Below are 17,074 nucleotides of genomic sequence, written 5' to 3'. Positions count from 1 at the left end.
CTGTGTTTATATGAGTCTATTAATGGACTCTATTTTTTTTTTTTTTTTTTTTTACGGTATGCGGGCCTCTCACTATTGTGGCCTCTCCCGTTGCGGAGCACAGGCTCCGGATGCGCAGGCTCAGCGGCCATGGCTCACGGGCCCAGCCGCTCCGCGGCATGTGGGATCTTCCCGGACCGGGGCACGAACCCGTGTCCCTTGCATCGGCAGGTGGACTCTCAACCACTGTGCCACCAGGGAAGCCCTGGACTCTGTATTTTATTCATTGATCTATTATTCTGTTCTTTCACCAATGCCACACTATCTGAATTACTGTAACGTTATAACTGCGATCTCTTGCAATCGAAGATCTCAGTTTTTACTTTTTGGGGTATTCTTCAAGAGTCATTATAATAACCTTGACTATTAATGCACTTCATTAAATATTTGTTAACTTAAATATCAATACTATAAGCATAAGGGTGAATTATAACAGTAGAGTGGATGTTTGAGAACATAGAGAAGAGATCTGTGTGTGTTTGAATACTGGCTCTGCTTCTTACTAGCTGTGTAGGATAATTATTATCTACTTCATGATGGTGTTGATTAAATAAATTATTACATATAGTCTTACCACAGTACCAGGAACAAGGCAAATGCTTAATAAATGTTGCTATTGTTGTTACTGTTCCATTCAGAATACAATAAATTAGGTTTCATGTCATTATTTCCCTATAGATACTTGTCAGCTGGTGTGTGTGTGTGAGTGTGTGTACGTGTATGTGTGTGGATATCCTGTACTATCACACAGCAGTATATGTCTTTTTAAAAAATAGTTTTGTGTAATATTTTAAGGTTTTTTGATCCATATTTCAGCTTTGAAGAGTTTTCTTCTATCTTTTCCGTGATTTTTCATTTCTTCATCTACTTTGTTTTCTCTGTTCAAATACAGTGATAAGTAAACTAAAAGTCGGGAAATTTTAAGCATCTAATATCTAAATTATTTGCCTTTATCCAGTGAGTTCTATGAGAATTTATCAAGTGAATAATTACTTCATCCATTTGTGTTTCTACGTAATCTGTTTATTACCTTTATAAATTTCATCCCCATTTAATCTATCATAATTTAAGAGTATTTGCTCTTAATGACTGTATATGTGCCATTTTCTTTTGAACCAGTTATTTCCTTATGGGTGGCTTTCTTTGAATTATGCATCTTTTGATAGTGTGGAAGCTTTTAAAAATTAGTAAAATCTAAATTTGTACATTAGATTAAAATCAAGACAGTTGCAATAGTATCCAGGGTTGATGTGATACTGTGTGATTTGCTTTCATATTCACACCCTAATTTTGAATCCAATAGATAGTTTTGCCATTGAATTTAGCTTGCTGTGTTAAAGAAACGATTAAAAATCTGACATTCATTTTCATGCAGGTAATACAGTCAGTTAGTAATTTAACATTCTCCTCGAGATCTCAGGGAGGAGATCTGTGTAAGGGGGAAGGAGAGAAAAGCCTGAATCTCAGCCATTGTCTGAGAAAGAAGAATAGGTAGGAGGTGGTAGGAATGAATTTCAAAGAATCATTGGCATGTATACCAAAAGTTTGCCTTTCAGGAAATGATCCTTTTTAGGTCTGTGACTATTATATTGAGAAAAATGTACTTCTTTTACTTAGGGGATTCAATGATCCTTTAAAACATTATAAATCCCCTTAGCAAATTTCTTCTTCATCCACCTTAAAGTGGGTCACAGCACTGGCATATGCTGTAATATTGGACTACTGCTGGGAGCCACATATTACACTTATGGTTTTTTGAAATGTAATAGCTCCTTCTCATTTTCTAGAAATGTATGGCAGGCAGAACTGTCATCTTCTCATGAACAATGTTCAATTTAGGCAACTGCAATCCTAAATATGTTACACTGGTTTAGGGTCACTACAACAAAAACAGAAATGCATGTAGTTGTGACCATGAAGAATTTGTTGGTCTCCTTATCCAAAGACCAAAAGTCTCCTTTGGTCTTTCCTGAAAATAACTTACCAGTATCAAGAACACTCATTCAGATGACTGCAAACTGAATTAGGCCACAGGGAAGGGCAACAGTAATCCAAGGGGTCCAATTAATCTCATAATGCAGTTCTTCATTTATTGTTAATGCATGAGACTTACATTGACAGCCAACCATATTCCAAAAACTGCACTAGTTACAGGAAACGCAGGAGGAATGGGCCATCATTTCTGTGCCTGGGGTGTTCACATAGTCTTAAATGCATCTGGGAATCTCAAGAACCAAAACAATGTGGATTTTTGGCCATATTGTTCTCAGTAGATACTGAGCTGTTCCAAATTGGTCCCTTGATCTCTTTAAGGTTGAAACTGTAGACAAAGTAAAGAGAGTTCAAGCAAGAGGAAGAAAGCGATTAAGAGGATGGAGAGCTCTTTTAACAAGAAACTCATAGTGTATCACTTAGCTCAACAATAGTAAGTGGAGCTCAGGTTAATGATATATAAATATTTGAAAAATATAAACAGGAAGGAGCACATTGTTTAATGTTATTCAGCTAAAGGTAACTAAGAGCAATGCATAGTACTTAGGAAAGGGAAATTCAAAATAAATGTACGAAAAAAAGTTTCCTCAAAGAAAATATGGGGCTACACTACAGCAAAGCATTGCAACTATACAAGAAAATGTGGAACAAGGAAACTAATAGCAGGGAGTTTACCAACAGTGGGTTCATTCTTTAATTCATTAATTCACCGGTTTTTAGGTAATTTAAATATTTAACATTTTCTTTGCTCCCATATCTTTATTCATTGTGCTCATTCATTTATTCAAAAAGTACTTCATGAGCATTTCAATGTTTTCAGAATTGGGAAACACTGGCAGTAGTATATTATTTAGGGTAATGCTAGTGTCTGTAATAAATAACCTGAAATTTCAGTAGTTTAACACAATAAAATTTTAGTTCTCACTCATATAAAGTGCCAATGAGATGTTCCTTATTGACCGGAAGGTAAGGGTTGGATTAGGGGAATAGATGGCTGGAGGGGCCATATCCCTATAGTCATTCAGAGATGCAGGCTGCTGGAGATCCCTAAGTTCACTCTGATATTCAACATCTAGCAGGAATAGGGACAGACAAAAGTTGGGGAAGAAATAACTTCTTCTTAAATACATTGGCTCAGAAGAGACACATTACTTTCACCCATTTTCATAGTTGAGAATTCACTAAATGACACTGTTTGGATGCTACAGGGGTTGCGAAATATAGCCTTCATCCTAGGAGTATCTCTGCGTTGAAGGGGAGCATGATTTTTTAATGGACAGGTAGCTAATCAAAAGAGACCCAAATCTTGCCTTTTTGGAGTGTATATCAGTGGAGGAAACTGATAATAATAGAGTAATAAGTAAAATAAATATTTTGTCAGATGGAGATAAACATTATGGAGATAAATAAAGTGAGGAAGAAGGACAGGGAGTGCTGGGCGTGCAATTTGAAATGCGTTGTCTGGAAAGACCTTAATGAAAAAGAGTTCTTTGAGCAACTATTTGAATGAGGTGAGAGTGTGAACCAAGTGGAATATAATGGGAAAGCACTTGAAGCAATGGAATTGCAAAGCCCATGAGGTAATATCATGCCTGGTGAGTGTCAGGAGCAAGACAGTATCTAACAGAATGGGAGAAAAGTAAGCAAAGGAGAGCATGGCAGGATATGAGGTCAGAGAAGTAACAGGGCTCCATCATCCAGAGGCCTTATGAGCAATTGTGAGGATTTTGGCTTCTACTCTGAGATACTGAGGAAGTCATTAGAAGGTTTTCAGCAGAGGAGTGAAATGATTTGATTTATGATTTTAAAGGATTACTCTAGTTGCTGTGCTGAAAATAGACTGTGGTGCAATACGTGCAGAAACAGGGAGATGGTTAGAAAGCTTTTTCAGTAATCGAGGTGAGAAATGATGGCATCGTAGACCAGAGGTACTGAGAAGTGGTTGGATTCTGGATATATATTGGAGGTAGAGCCAACTTGGTGGTGAGGTGTGGAGGAAGAGAGTAGTCAAGGGTGAGTCTAGGATTGGAAGGATAACGTTTTCATTAATTGGAATGGGGAAGATTATAGGAGGATCTCATTGAGTTGTGGGTGGAGTGTCTTCAGAGCTTGATTTGGGATGACTTTTAGATACCTAACTTGAGATGACAGGTAGTCATTAGATATATGACTCTGATACTCAGTGGGGAGCAGGGGAGAGGATATGCATATAAGGAATAGGTCCAAACATTGAGTCCTGGGGGACTCCAACATTTAGACGTCGGGGACATGGGGAGAAACCAGTGCAAGAGCATGAAAAGGAGTGTCCAGAAGACAACCAGGGGAGTCTGGTGTCAAGGAAGCCAAGTAAGATAAATATTTCAAGACAGAAGGAATGAGCTGCAGTCTCAACTGCTGCTGATCAAATAAAAAGAGAGCTGGTAATTGACTGGGAATTTAATTGTGAAGAGTCTGAATTGGGAAGTCATTGGTGATCTTAACAAAAGCAGTTTTAGTGTAGTGACGTAGCGAGAAAGTGTGCATGAAGTGAGGTAAGGAGAATATGAGAAATGATCAGTTTGTGGCAATGGGCTTATTTAATTATTTTGAGGGTGTTTTTTTCTATAAAGGGGAGCAAAGAAATGGGGTGGTAATTATAATAGGAAGTGAGGACAAGAAATGGTGTTTCTAAATGGGAAGGGTAGCAGTGCCATTTGTAAAAAGAGTAGGAAAAAAATATGAGGTAAGAAAAAGAGAGGGAATTAATAAGCAACAATCTTAGGTGTGTGAGAAAAATTGGATCAGGTGTGCTAGTGAAGGGGTTGGACATAGGTAGGAGCTCATATTGTTTATCCATAATAGTGCAGGGTAGTGGGGCACATGCATAATGGGCTTGTGGGAATTCCCTTTGAATTCTCAGGGAAATAAGAAGCAAGGTCATTCAGAAGAAAGAGGAAAAGATGGGAAATCATCACTTTGCAGAAGGGGCTAGTGAATGGAAAAGGACGATCTTCCCAGGCAGTTCCAAGGGCTCAACTTGAAGTTAATGGTTATGTATAACCTCACCAGGTTATGTATAACCTCACCAGGTTATACATACGTTAATGTGTTTTTATCCAGTCATTATTACCTGTGTGTGTAGCCATGGCATATATGGAGAAGTTAGCAGTTTTTCTCGGTGAATACACTGGCACGAGAGAGGGTTAAGACAGTTTACTGTGTGAGCAAGAGAATGATTGTAATTGTATGTCATAGACTCTCAGCTGGGTGAGGTGAGAGTGGTGATATGAAAAGTTGAGTAGGGCAGTAAAAAAGATGGCAGGATCAGTGTGTTTGAGGATTTTTTGTAGTTATATTATTAAAAGGAATGCCTTAGAAACACTGGAGCCGGTAGTCCACTGGAGAGTGGAATCCTTGAAGCTAAGAGGATGGAGTGGTGACAGCTGTTGGTTTTTTGAGAGCCAAGTTGGGGTAATCTCTGAGTTTTTGTTGAAATGAAAATGTTTTTATTCTGACCTCATTTTTCAAGCATCCTTTTATGGCTATAGAATTCTGGGTTGATATTATATTCTCTTACCATCTTAAGACTATTATTCTATTTCCTTCTGACTTTCATGTTTGCTGTTGAGAAGACAGTAAGTTGAGAAACCTACTGTTTATTGTAGGTAACATTTTTTTCTCAATGGCTGTTTTTTTTTTTTAAGCTTTATCTTTTGCCTTCTTCAGTTTCACTAGAATTTATATAGGTCTAGGATTCATGACTTTCTGATTTTGAAGATCGGTATCTTTCATCAATTCTCGATAGTTCCAATGCATTTGTCTCCAAATATTCATTGCCTTCTCCCATTTTCTGTTAGCTCTTTGAACTCTCATTACTCCATGTTGGATGTTCTCACTCTATTATCGTTTTCTTAGAATTTTCTTTCCTGTTTCCCATCACTTCATATATCTGTACTTCATTCCGTGTATTTTTCTCAGATTTATTTTTCATTGTACTAGTTTTCTTTTCAGCAGTGTCTTACAATCATTTTAGCTATTTTATTTTTCATTTCTATAGGTTTATTTGGTTCTTTATCAAATACGCCTGGTCAGTTTTGTTGGTCTCTATTTTTCTTACTTTTATGGTCAATCTTCTCTATTATTTCTTTAAACATACTTAATTTGCATGATTTGTAATCTCTATCTAATAAACCTTTTATCTGCAGTCATTAGAGATCTGATTCTGTGCTTTACAGCACTTAGAGTTACTCATGACAGCTTATTTCTTCATATATATAATGATTTTTTAATTATGAGTTCAAGTTCCTTTAATCTTTGATTCTTTGATCTTATTAGGGTAGTTTTTAAGGCTGAATTTAAATTTTTTTCAGAAGGGATTCTCATATGCTGCTTTCAGACAACTGGGAATCTTAGCACTCAGGAAACACTTTAAATTGTACCTTAAGTTTGGGTTTTTTTGAGGGAGAAAGGCTCAAAGTTGTATATTCTGTTTTTAAACATGAGCATAAAACTTTTGTTTAAAAATTTGTCAAGGGATGGGACTTCCCTGGTGGTGCAGTGGATAAGACTCCATGCTCCCAATGCAGGGGGCCTGGCTTCCATCCCTGGTCAGGGAACTCGATCCCATATGCATGTCGCAACTAAGGAGCCTGCGAGCTGCAGCTAAGGATTCAGCCTGCCTCAACTAAGACCTGGCCCAACCAACCAGCTAAATAAATAAATATTTAAAAATTTATCAAGGGGGTCTTTTTTTTTTTTTTTTAATTCTTTACCAGAAACCAAAGCTGAAAATGGTATTCCTAATGGCTTGTCATGTTTCAGGAATCCAAGATTCCCACAGAGAGTCTTTACTCTGATCTTCCACCTATGTTTCTTATTTGTATGGCTTACTACAGCTCAGCTCCTAGGCTACCAGTGATTAGCATATGAATTGAGGAAAACTTTCCATTACATTGCTTGCTTACTCAAGTGGATTCTAAATTTTTTTTTTCTTTTCTGAAATCTTCTGAAGAATTCCTTTACTCTCCTGCTAATGCAGCTGTGCATTAAAAGTGATCCTTTGATATATTACATTTCAATTTGTGCTACAGTAGGAATAAAAGGGTGGTATGTTCTGGAACATTTAGTCAAACTTATAATAAGAATTGGGAGTCCCTTTGGGGGAGGGGTCAGGTCATCTTTTTTTAATAATTTTTTTTCCCAAGAGTTCATTATATATTAAGGGTAGCGATTCTTGGCCATATATTGCAATTTATTTTTTTCCTATAGTTGTTGTTTCTAGTTTTAACTTTGTTAATGGTGCTGTTTTCTTTCTGATACAGACAGTTAAAATTTTTATATAATCAAGTATACTGATCTTTCATGTTCTCTGCCTTTGATGTAATGCCTGGAAAGTTTCCTCCACCAATATCATGAAACTATTTACCAGTTATTTCTTCTAGTTCTTCTTGGAATTTATTTTTTCAAAAACCCATTTCCTTCATAGAATATAAATGACTTTTTATGTTGTGCTAAATAGTTATATATACACATATATATGTTTTAATATGTTTTAGCATGTATAAGTTTTAAAACTTTCTATTATATTCAGTTAAAATATATCTTTAAAATATACAGTAAAAAAAAGTTTAATTTAGGACATATTGAGCAGTTCCTTGATGAATCTTTGAGTTTGATTTTTCTCTTTCTCCTTTCTTCATTTATTCATTAGTGTTTGTTTTTAAAGAAATATTGAGGGTCCTGCTACTTTTCTTCAAGCCTTGAGGATACAAAAAGTAAAAAAAGTCAGACATACCAAATGCTAAATTTAAGTACAATAGACAAGTGAGTACGCAGTTGTGATTGGATATGATATATTCTTTAATGAAAAATACCTGACATGGAAACCTATATGGTAGGTATGACTAATCTAGACAGTGGAATCAGGTAAGGCTTCCTGGAAGACGTGATTTGAAGTCTGTATTTATCATGTGTGTTCACTGAAGATATTGGTGAAGGACAGAGGTCAGGAGAGAGAAAGCCAAGATGAAGCAACATGTGTGATGTTTCCAGTGAGAGAAAGCCTGGGTTATTTGAGAGACTAAAAAAAGTGGTTCAGTCTGGGGAGGAGAATAGATGGTGTTGTACAAGTGCTTGCAAAGTGAACCTGGACAGGTGAAAAGGGCCAAAAGAATTGTGCTGTTCTCCTGAGAGCAATGGGATTTATTGGAAAGTTTGAAACTAGGGAGTCATGTGACCAAATTTGCTTTTCAGAACAACATCAGGACTGTAGTGTTCCCCATACTAGGTAGAAAGGGGCCAAGCCTGGAGAGAGAGAGCCTGATAAGAGAGTATTGCTATAATGTAGGTGGAAAATGATTGTGGCTTCGTGAGTGAACAGAAAGTGAACATGGAAGGATGTGAGTTCATTGGAGATTTCAGAGGCAGATGGATAGATTTCACAATCATAAAATGCTAAGGGTGAGAGAAAGGGAAGAATCGTGCATGTCACTTGAGCTTCTTTCTTGAGATCCTGGTGGATGGAGTTGCCATTTTCTGAGATAGGTCATAGAAAGAAAGATGTGCTGTTTCTAGGGGAAAATGAATACATTTGAAGGAGACTTTTTGAACTAGTTGTCTGTTAAATAACCCAAATGAAAATGTGCCTCATTCTCTCATTTTCATTCCAAATGTCACCTAGAGTCTAATTCAAATTCTTTTTATTATTGGTGCTATGTCAGTGATCCTCAGCTGATCTTCCTGGCTCCAGTCCACCTAATTAGTCGATCCTACACTAGGACAGATGCTATGCTTTCCATGTTTGTGGCTTTGTTCAATCTTTCCTGCCCTAGAAAGACCCTCTGCCTACGTATCTGTTAAAGCCAATCTATAAGGACACCTTCACCTTAAGTACGACCAACAGGCTCTCATATCTTGCCTTGATCATTCTCACTTTGCTTGAGTATGTTGTAACTTACTATAAAAGTCAAAGGCATTGGACGCAGAAAAACTCACTTCTGCCACTTGCAGACTCCTTGCTGCTGATCACATTAGCTGCTCTCGACTTCTGTTTCCTCCTATTGTTGAATGCATATAATAATAAAGACTTTGCTGGTTGTAAAGGGTAGACTTAAAGTTGCCACAGTATGTGACCCCCAGCAGGTATTTATTTAATCAGTGGTAATGATTACTGATATTAAGTCTCCAAAACCTAGTCTTTTGACATTGTAGTCACCTGTGTGTGCATCTCATTCTGTGAGGTTAGGGGCATTTTCTTTGTGACCCTCACAACAATTAATAAGAACAAGCATAATGTAGGTACACAATATAGGGCATGAATAAATGGTTACAGCATGGGGGTTGCTATGAAGAATAGAACTATTGTAGAAGACCAACTTGCTTAAGCTGACGTATTCCCTACTGTGTGCTGTAAACTGTTGAGAAGTATGCTCTTTTACCCTAAATTCTTCTAGTCTGAACTACAATGATTTTAAACATGTTCAACAGATCTATTCTCCCCATGAGTAGTAATTTTCGTCATTATGCATAAATCAAAGATGCAGTAGAGAACATTTTAAGTGGTGTTGTACACAATGATTTCAAGAATGTGCTTTAATTTTTATTGAATATCATCTGATTAGCAATTTTGGTATTGTTTTAGCCCTGTGAATATTTATTCCAGCAAAAATGAGTACAATAATTTCTAATGGAAATACTGTCCACCTGAGTTCCCTGATGTCTATCTAGATGGAAAACGGGCCTTGTCGTTTTTTAGAGGAATTGCCAGTGGCCTTTGGATTGGAAGATGCCTGGCCTGACCAGCCTGTGGCCGGCACCTGGCTCCACTGCGTAGGGAGGGGGAGGGGCGATCTGCAGATTTTCTCTCCTAAGGGGGTGCATCCTCAGCCTCCTTCCGGTGACTAACATGATGAATGAACAGGATACTGGGGATGGCTCTTCTTAACTCTGGTTTTCTCATTCAGGCCAGTGAGTGGAAAGAGTTAAGTTTTGAGGTCAGGCCTTTCTAGGTCCCAATTTGATTGCTACCATTTCTGCCATTTGTAATCTTGAAGTGATTTTATATGTTCTTTGAGCCAAAGTTGTTGTTTTGGGGTGTGTGTGTGTGTGTGTGTGTTAAGCTTTTAAGACAATGCATTACCCAGGTGGGTAATGCAGTTGGGTCCTTGTTTGTTCCTTGGAGACCTAGTTGAATGTGTATTGCTCTTTCAGTTCCAAGGTCTGTGAAATTGTGAAACTCTTACAAAATTTCTGTGTTGGATCTTCTCATTGTCCCATCTCCCTCCAGCTCCTGTGCTCATGGTTATTGCTACGGTTTTACCCCACGTCCTTCAGAATGTGAAACCCAGGCATTTGCCTGCCTGTGGAGGGTGAGCGTAGTAAACATTGCAGTGTCATAAGGGGATAATATGTTTGTGGGCCTTTGCCTGGGCCTTTTTTCTCCCCCCACTTCTCCCATTTCTGGGTCAAGCCTTCTTGCTCCAAAATTGCCCTCAGGAGCTCCAAATCAAGGTTCCTCTGTTATACAGAATATTTCATCTTTCTCTGGCTTCTATTCTCACACTCACACATCCAAAATATCAAGGTTGCTTGCAGCACAAAGGGCCCTCTGTTTAAAAGGATCCACCGCTGCTGAGAATGTGGTAGGTTTGTTATGCCTCCCTTACTGGCTTTCCCTCCCTTCTAGCTCTCTCTCATACTCATACATATACACATACACACACAGTCACACATGCACACACACACATTTCTCTTACAAGGATGATGATACTGTATCAGTTGATTTGTCTGTTTGCAAATATTTAAAGGCAACTACATAGAGAACTTAATCAGCACAGTGCTTGGTGCAAATTTATATGTCTTTCCTTTCCTTTGCTTTTGATAACCAAAGACTAACTCTCCAAAGATAGCTTTGGCTGCAGCTGTCTGGACTCCGGGCACAGTGTGTCAGCAGGGCCTGGCTGGGTGTGATCCAAGTGGCCTGGGAAATAAAGCCCTTCTTCTATCTTTAGGGTTCTCCTCCCTGGCCAGGCTCCCCCAAACGTCCGGGCTCTCTGAGAATTCAGCATGCCTCATTCTAGTTATCTGCCCAGACCCCAGTGTCATCTGGATGTCAAGGGTGGGCCAGTGTGATTGCTGGAAAAGCAGACTGACAGAATGGTTAAGAATAAGGGTGAGCTCCAGGGAGGTGGGTGAAAGAGACTGTAGGGGCAAGACACAGCGAGGCTATGCAATATTCATTTCTACCATTTAATGGGAGAAGTAGCATTTTCAACATGTGGAAGGGAAACCAAAAATGCAGGAAAAAACTGCTGAAGAGAGAGAAGAAAAAAAAAAAGCTCAATCTGCTTTTGGGAAAAGGACTGGTCTCCTTTTGCTGTGTGTGCAGTTGGCCCCTGCTGTAGCTACTGAACCTGGGCTTCTGATGAGAGTGGTCTGGGTCACGTGCAACTCTCTTGTCTGAGGATTAATTTTGCCATTTAGCCTCACAAAGGAGCTGCCTGTCTTGCTGTCTGCCTGTCTTGCTGTCAACATGATATGCTACTTAACTCTACCTCAGCTAATTCCAAAGGTTCTCTCCACCCCAAACCATTCAATTTCTCTGTGATTCTATACTTATCCTTACAATTCTTTGGATGAAAATATCTATGGCTGCTTTGACATTTTTATGTTGGTAACTGTCACTACAAATGCATTTTAGGTTTATTATCATTTTACAATCTCACGTTCCTGGTTTTTCTTTATTTTATACCAAGATACAAATGGGAAAAAACTAAATTGAAGTATTACAAATATCAGAATAGCAGACGAAAAGTAATTGGAAGAAACATGAGGTGAGAAGGTGTAAACATATTTCAAGCAGAAACTATACTGTTCTACTGATACGCAATTTCTGCTCTATTTGGGTAGAGACAATCAATATATTTTTTGGAGGCAAAGGATAATTTTTTTTTTTTTTTTGGTCATACGAGAAGTTGCTTTCTAAGCATAGTCATTTAGTGCCCTTCATAAATCCCTCAGTCCTTCTGTCTTGAAATAGACTTATTAGTAGAGGTAAATTTATGAGCTAATGTTTTGGAAACTAAGGAAAGAAAAGTGATGTCGTCAAAGAGAGAACACGTTTCTCCCAACGTTCTTTGATCATTCAAGTGTGACTCGCCTACCGGCTTACATCGTGGAGATTCAGTTTCCATTTTACAACATAGCTGGGAGAGTAAAACATCCTAACTCAAAAAAGTTTGAGTTTCAAGGAGCGTTTATTGGCCTGATGAGTGACTCATCTGGATTTCTGGGAAGGAGTCTCCTGCCTCCTATTTAGATCCAGTCTTGTACTTCTGTCATGGTGACAGTGAAGAAATGGTACCTCTTGTCAACATGAAACATAGTTCTTCTCGATCAGACTTTTATAGATAGGGAAAATACATTGACATGTTCTGGTTTAGAATTTCATCAGTGAATTGAGGGATGGCTTAAGGAAAGATCATCAGACCAAGAGCCAGAATATTTCTCTGGTCCCATCCTACATGGCTTGTAGCTCTACAATCACAGGAAATTCATCTAAGATCTAGTCACATTAGTAAAATGGAGATTTGCCTAGTTGACCTTACAAGGCTTTCACGGGGATCCATTCAAATGAAACAATATGAAAAGATATATATGCTTACTAAAATACCATGGTGATTTTGTAATCATTTTATTAGGATATAACAAATACATTAAAAATTAATATATTTGTTGAAAACCTTAATAAAGTGCCGATTAACTCACCACTATTAAATATACATTTTAAAATGTAATTTGCTGAGCAAACATAAGGAAAGTATGAGTGTCGGAGATGGTGGTTGGGAAAGAGGCTCTAGACTAGATTTTTTAAAAAAGGATCAAAATGTGAATAGGCTTGAATAGCTAACTGAATTAAATGTAATCTTTGGTGGGTAAATATAAAGCTGAGGTTTAATGAAGCAATACATGAAGATAGGATGGCTTGATGCACAGAGAGTTGTGGGTATTCAAATACTGCAAGACAGATATGAGCTAAAAGTGTGCCCCACAGATGCATGGAGTCCTGGAATGTGTTAACCTGAAGGCTGGTCCACAGCCTCCACCTGGAATTTAGACATCCCCATTAGCTGGGTGTTAACTCTTTACTGAAAGTTTGCAGAATAGTGAACTTTGGGATTGAAAGAACCTATATCCCTGCACTTTAAATGGAAAAATAATGATGTGTTTCCATCTTAATCAAAAACCCCAACCAGGGCTCTCAGTATGACTAAAATACTCTTAAATACCCATATAACAATCTACCAAGTATTCATGCAAACATAAAGAATTTAACACACGGATTGTTCCATTACTGAGCAATGAGCTTATCTGTTGAGACTTTTGTGTGCAGAAACTTAGCAATATGGGACACAAATTAAAATTTCATTTTATAACAATCACCTATCTCAATATACTTTATCATCCCACCCTTTTCTTCTAGAATATTGGATTTTCAAGACCTTTTAGACTCACTGACTTTCTTCAAAGACATTTCTACTTCCATAGGAAACATAGTTAAAAATGTACATATTTGCATATATTTCATATACATGTATAATCTGTCTAACATTAAAGTTGACATGCATATGGAATTGGGAATCTGGCTAAGTCATCTCTCATTGTTACAAGCCTTCTGCTTCACTTACGGTTGAATGGTACAGGGAAGGCAGAGGCTAGGGGTGCTTGTACTGATTCCCCATTTGGGGCCTCTGCAGTATGTGTTTTCTACAACCTGGACTATACATACTAAACTTTCTGGACTGTCAGAAATATTATAATTATACAACTTCCAAAATTCCATATCTGTTGAATGTTCAACTGGGTGCTTCACTTACATAAGACCTGAAGCAAATGCAACATTTATGTCTCTATTCTCTCTATGATAGTGAATATAATGTTCTTAAAACCAAGAGAAATTGCAATCAACCATCTCAGTGGCTGAGGAAGACACCAGCCAGTTCTCCACCCAAGACACTTAGATTCTTCCTACCTCCCCCCTCTTTCTTCCCTTCCTCCCTCCCTCCCTCCCTCCCTTCTTTCCCCTGTCTCTTTCTTCTTTCCTTCCCTCCCTCTCTCCCTCCTTTCCTTCCTCCCTCCCTCCCTTCCTCTCTTTCTTTGTCTCTTTGTCTCTTTCTTCTTTCTCTCTTTCAGAACATAAGCAATTAATCCTGTTTTATTGGCTCTCAGAATTCCTTGGATCCAGTATATAGATATTCCTATCTGTAAACTCATTAAGATGATTTTCAAATATTGGCATGAGTCAACATATAGAGATCATTTCAGTAGCCCCTCCCTAGTAAAAACCAAGAATGCTCTTCTACTTTTAGCTATTGAAAATATAAATATATAAAAGAAATTCTACCTACATAAAAAAAGATATTAAAGAACATGACTGCAAACTTTATTTCTCACTTATCTTTTACTTAATTTTTCTTAACTTGAAAATTAAAAATAGCAAGTATAACAAACCTGCAAACAGTGGAGAATTTCTACTTCATTGTGAACACAAGGCTGCAAACTGTCTCCTGAAAATGTGAAGCTAGTGGAATTTTTTCCATTTTAGTTAACTAGAAAAATTCATTCTTGAAGATAATTACTGTAACTCAGGTTTTAGCACACCAGAGAGTAGATCTCAATTTTATTTTCTTTTAAGTTTATTTAATTTGTGTTAATTACTGTTTCCATTTTAATAAATATTCTTGTGTTATTTTTTAAAAATTTATTTACTTTATCTATCCTTGGCTATGTTGGGTCTTCGTTGAGGTGCGCGGGCTTCTCGTTGTGGTGGCTTCTCGTTGCGGAGCACGGGTTCTAGGCGCGTGGGCTTCAGTAGTTGCGGCATGCGGCTTCAGTAGTTGTGGCTCGCGGGCTCTAGAGCGCAGACTCAGTAGTTGTGGCGCACGGGCTTAGTTGCTCCGCAGCATGTGGGGCTTTCCTTGACCAGGGCTCGAACGCGTGTCCCCTGCATTGGCAGGTGGATTCTTAACCACTGCGCCACCAGGGAAGCCCTTGTGTTATTTTTTATGACATTTTTTGGTTTCTTTTCTAACAGCTACACCCTGGCTAACCATGTCATAGGGTTGGTATTGCATTGTTCAGAGCGGCAGCACCAGATCAGAACTGTTAGACCCTGAGCAGTCATTTTTAACACAGAGTGGTGCAAGAGAGCTATTCAAGAAACTGCATTATTATCTTAATGTTGCCAAAACAATCTTTGTCATTTCTTTTGAATAGCACTTTGTCGGCTTCACTTGACACGTGGCATGACCCTCAGGAATGTAGGCATTACTATGGGATCTAAATGGAAATCAAATTTACAAGTTCTATTTTTGTAGCATTTTTGTGAATATTTATCACAAAAAATTAAGTATATTCCTCTTTCCCCTTCAGATTTGAAGGCCCAAACTGCCTTTAAGCAATGATCTTCTTAGAGCCGTGTGCAACCGATAAATATTTCATGAATGAAAGAATATTTGAATGGGCAAGTGTAGAGCAGTAGTACTCCAATTCATACATACTAGGATTTCAGGACTAATTTAATGAAGAGAAACCATTCTTCCTTTTTATAGCTTTGAGGTAATGACAGCAACAACTAATGCTATTGTAGAGCGTTTAACTGTTTACAGTGCCTTTTTTTTTTTTTTTTTTTTTTTGCGGTACGCGGGCCTCTCACTGTTGTGGCCTCTCCCGTTGCGGAGCACAGGCTCCGGTCGCGCAGGCTCAGCGGCCATGGCTCGCGGGCCCAGCCGCTCCGCGGCATGTGGGATCTTCCCGGACCGGGGCACGAACCCGTGTCCCCTGCATTGGCAGGCGGACTCTCAACCACTGCGCCACCAGGGAAGGCCCTACAGTGCCTTTTATCAGTTAGTGTTTAATGTCTCACTTGGTTTCTAGTACCAGTAGGAGAAACAAAAGATACAGCATGCGTCATACATCAGTTACTGATGTCAATGGCATGCATACAAATATTTTTTAAATGTGTAAGAGAAGGTCATAAATCTGCAGTTTAATAAAAACTCATTCATTCCCTATCTCCTTCATTCAATAAAATTTATCTAAGCATGTATTATGTGGCAGGCACTGATGTGCAAAACAGACATTGTCCCCTGCCCTCAAGAAGTTTACAGCTTAGTGGAGAAAAAATTTACTAATCACATAAACTCACAAATAAATTTATAATGATAAGCTGTGATGTTTCTGCTCTGAAGCAATGAGGAGAGCTGTGGGAGCATGTAAAGAGGGATTTTCAGCGAAGGCGTCCTTGGGGTAATAAGAATAGAATGAGATTTACATGATGAAGATAAATTGCTTATATGAAAAGGGTGACACCAGGGGGAACAGACAGGGAAAGGGAGAGAGTGTTCTAGACTAATTCCATAAGGACAGTGGTAAGAAATGAGGCAGATGAAGTAGCCAAGCTGGGTCATGCTGGGCCTTTGATTCAACTTATACATCCTGGTCTTTGTCCTCAGACCATAAAGTATGAAAGGAAATAATCAGATCTGTGTATTTAAAAATCATGCTGGAGGCTATAAAAATATAATAACAGTGAGTGCTGTTTTCACTAAATCACAATGGAATCTTATAAATATTTAAAATTAGTTGACCAACCAAACAAGAAGTATATTTGAGTAACAGTGTGTCCACAGAAGAGTTTAATTGGATTAGGGTTTTGAACATTATAAGTAGATACACAAATTGCTTCAGACAATTTATGATCCTGGGACGGTATTTACTGTGCCCAAAGAGAAACTCATTCCTCTCGTTACTGTCTTCAGGACCACAGAGCATGTGATTAAACAGCAGTTTAGATGGCTATGCTACCAGAGTACAGCTGTATCAGATAGGGGTCAGGTTGCATTAGTTAGAAATTTGGCTTCAGCTAGCATTGGCAGAACAGCTGGACCTCAGAGAACAGAGTGCACGGAGAATCCAGATACATGAAAAGAGGCAAAGCAGGACAAAGTGAAATAATAGGTGCTAAGTGTCAAGACTCGTGAGGCGCTACTGGCTTCTCTACCAAGGA

General features: G+C 38.4%; 1 protein-coding gene across 7 annotated transcripts in view; it reads left to right on the top strand.

The window, feature by feature from the left end:
* Nucleotides 1-17,074, top strand: part of NRG3 (neuregulin 3) — a gene marked incomplete at both ends in the record, with an annotated part of 1,058,987 nt that overhangs the window by 175,665 nt on the left and 866,248 nt on the right. The gene's annotated exons all lie outside the window — the stretch shown is intronic.

The sequence above is a fragment of the Leucopleurus acutus genome (assembly GCF_964270905.1).
Source record: "Leucopleurus acutus genome assembly, chromosome: 14".
In the NCBI taxonomy this organism is placed as follows: Eukaryota; Metazoa; Chordata; class Mammalia; order Artiodactyla; family Delphinidae; genus Leucopleurus; species Leucopleurus acutus.
This window is presented reverse-complemented; position numbering and strand designations above follow the sequence as displayed.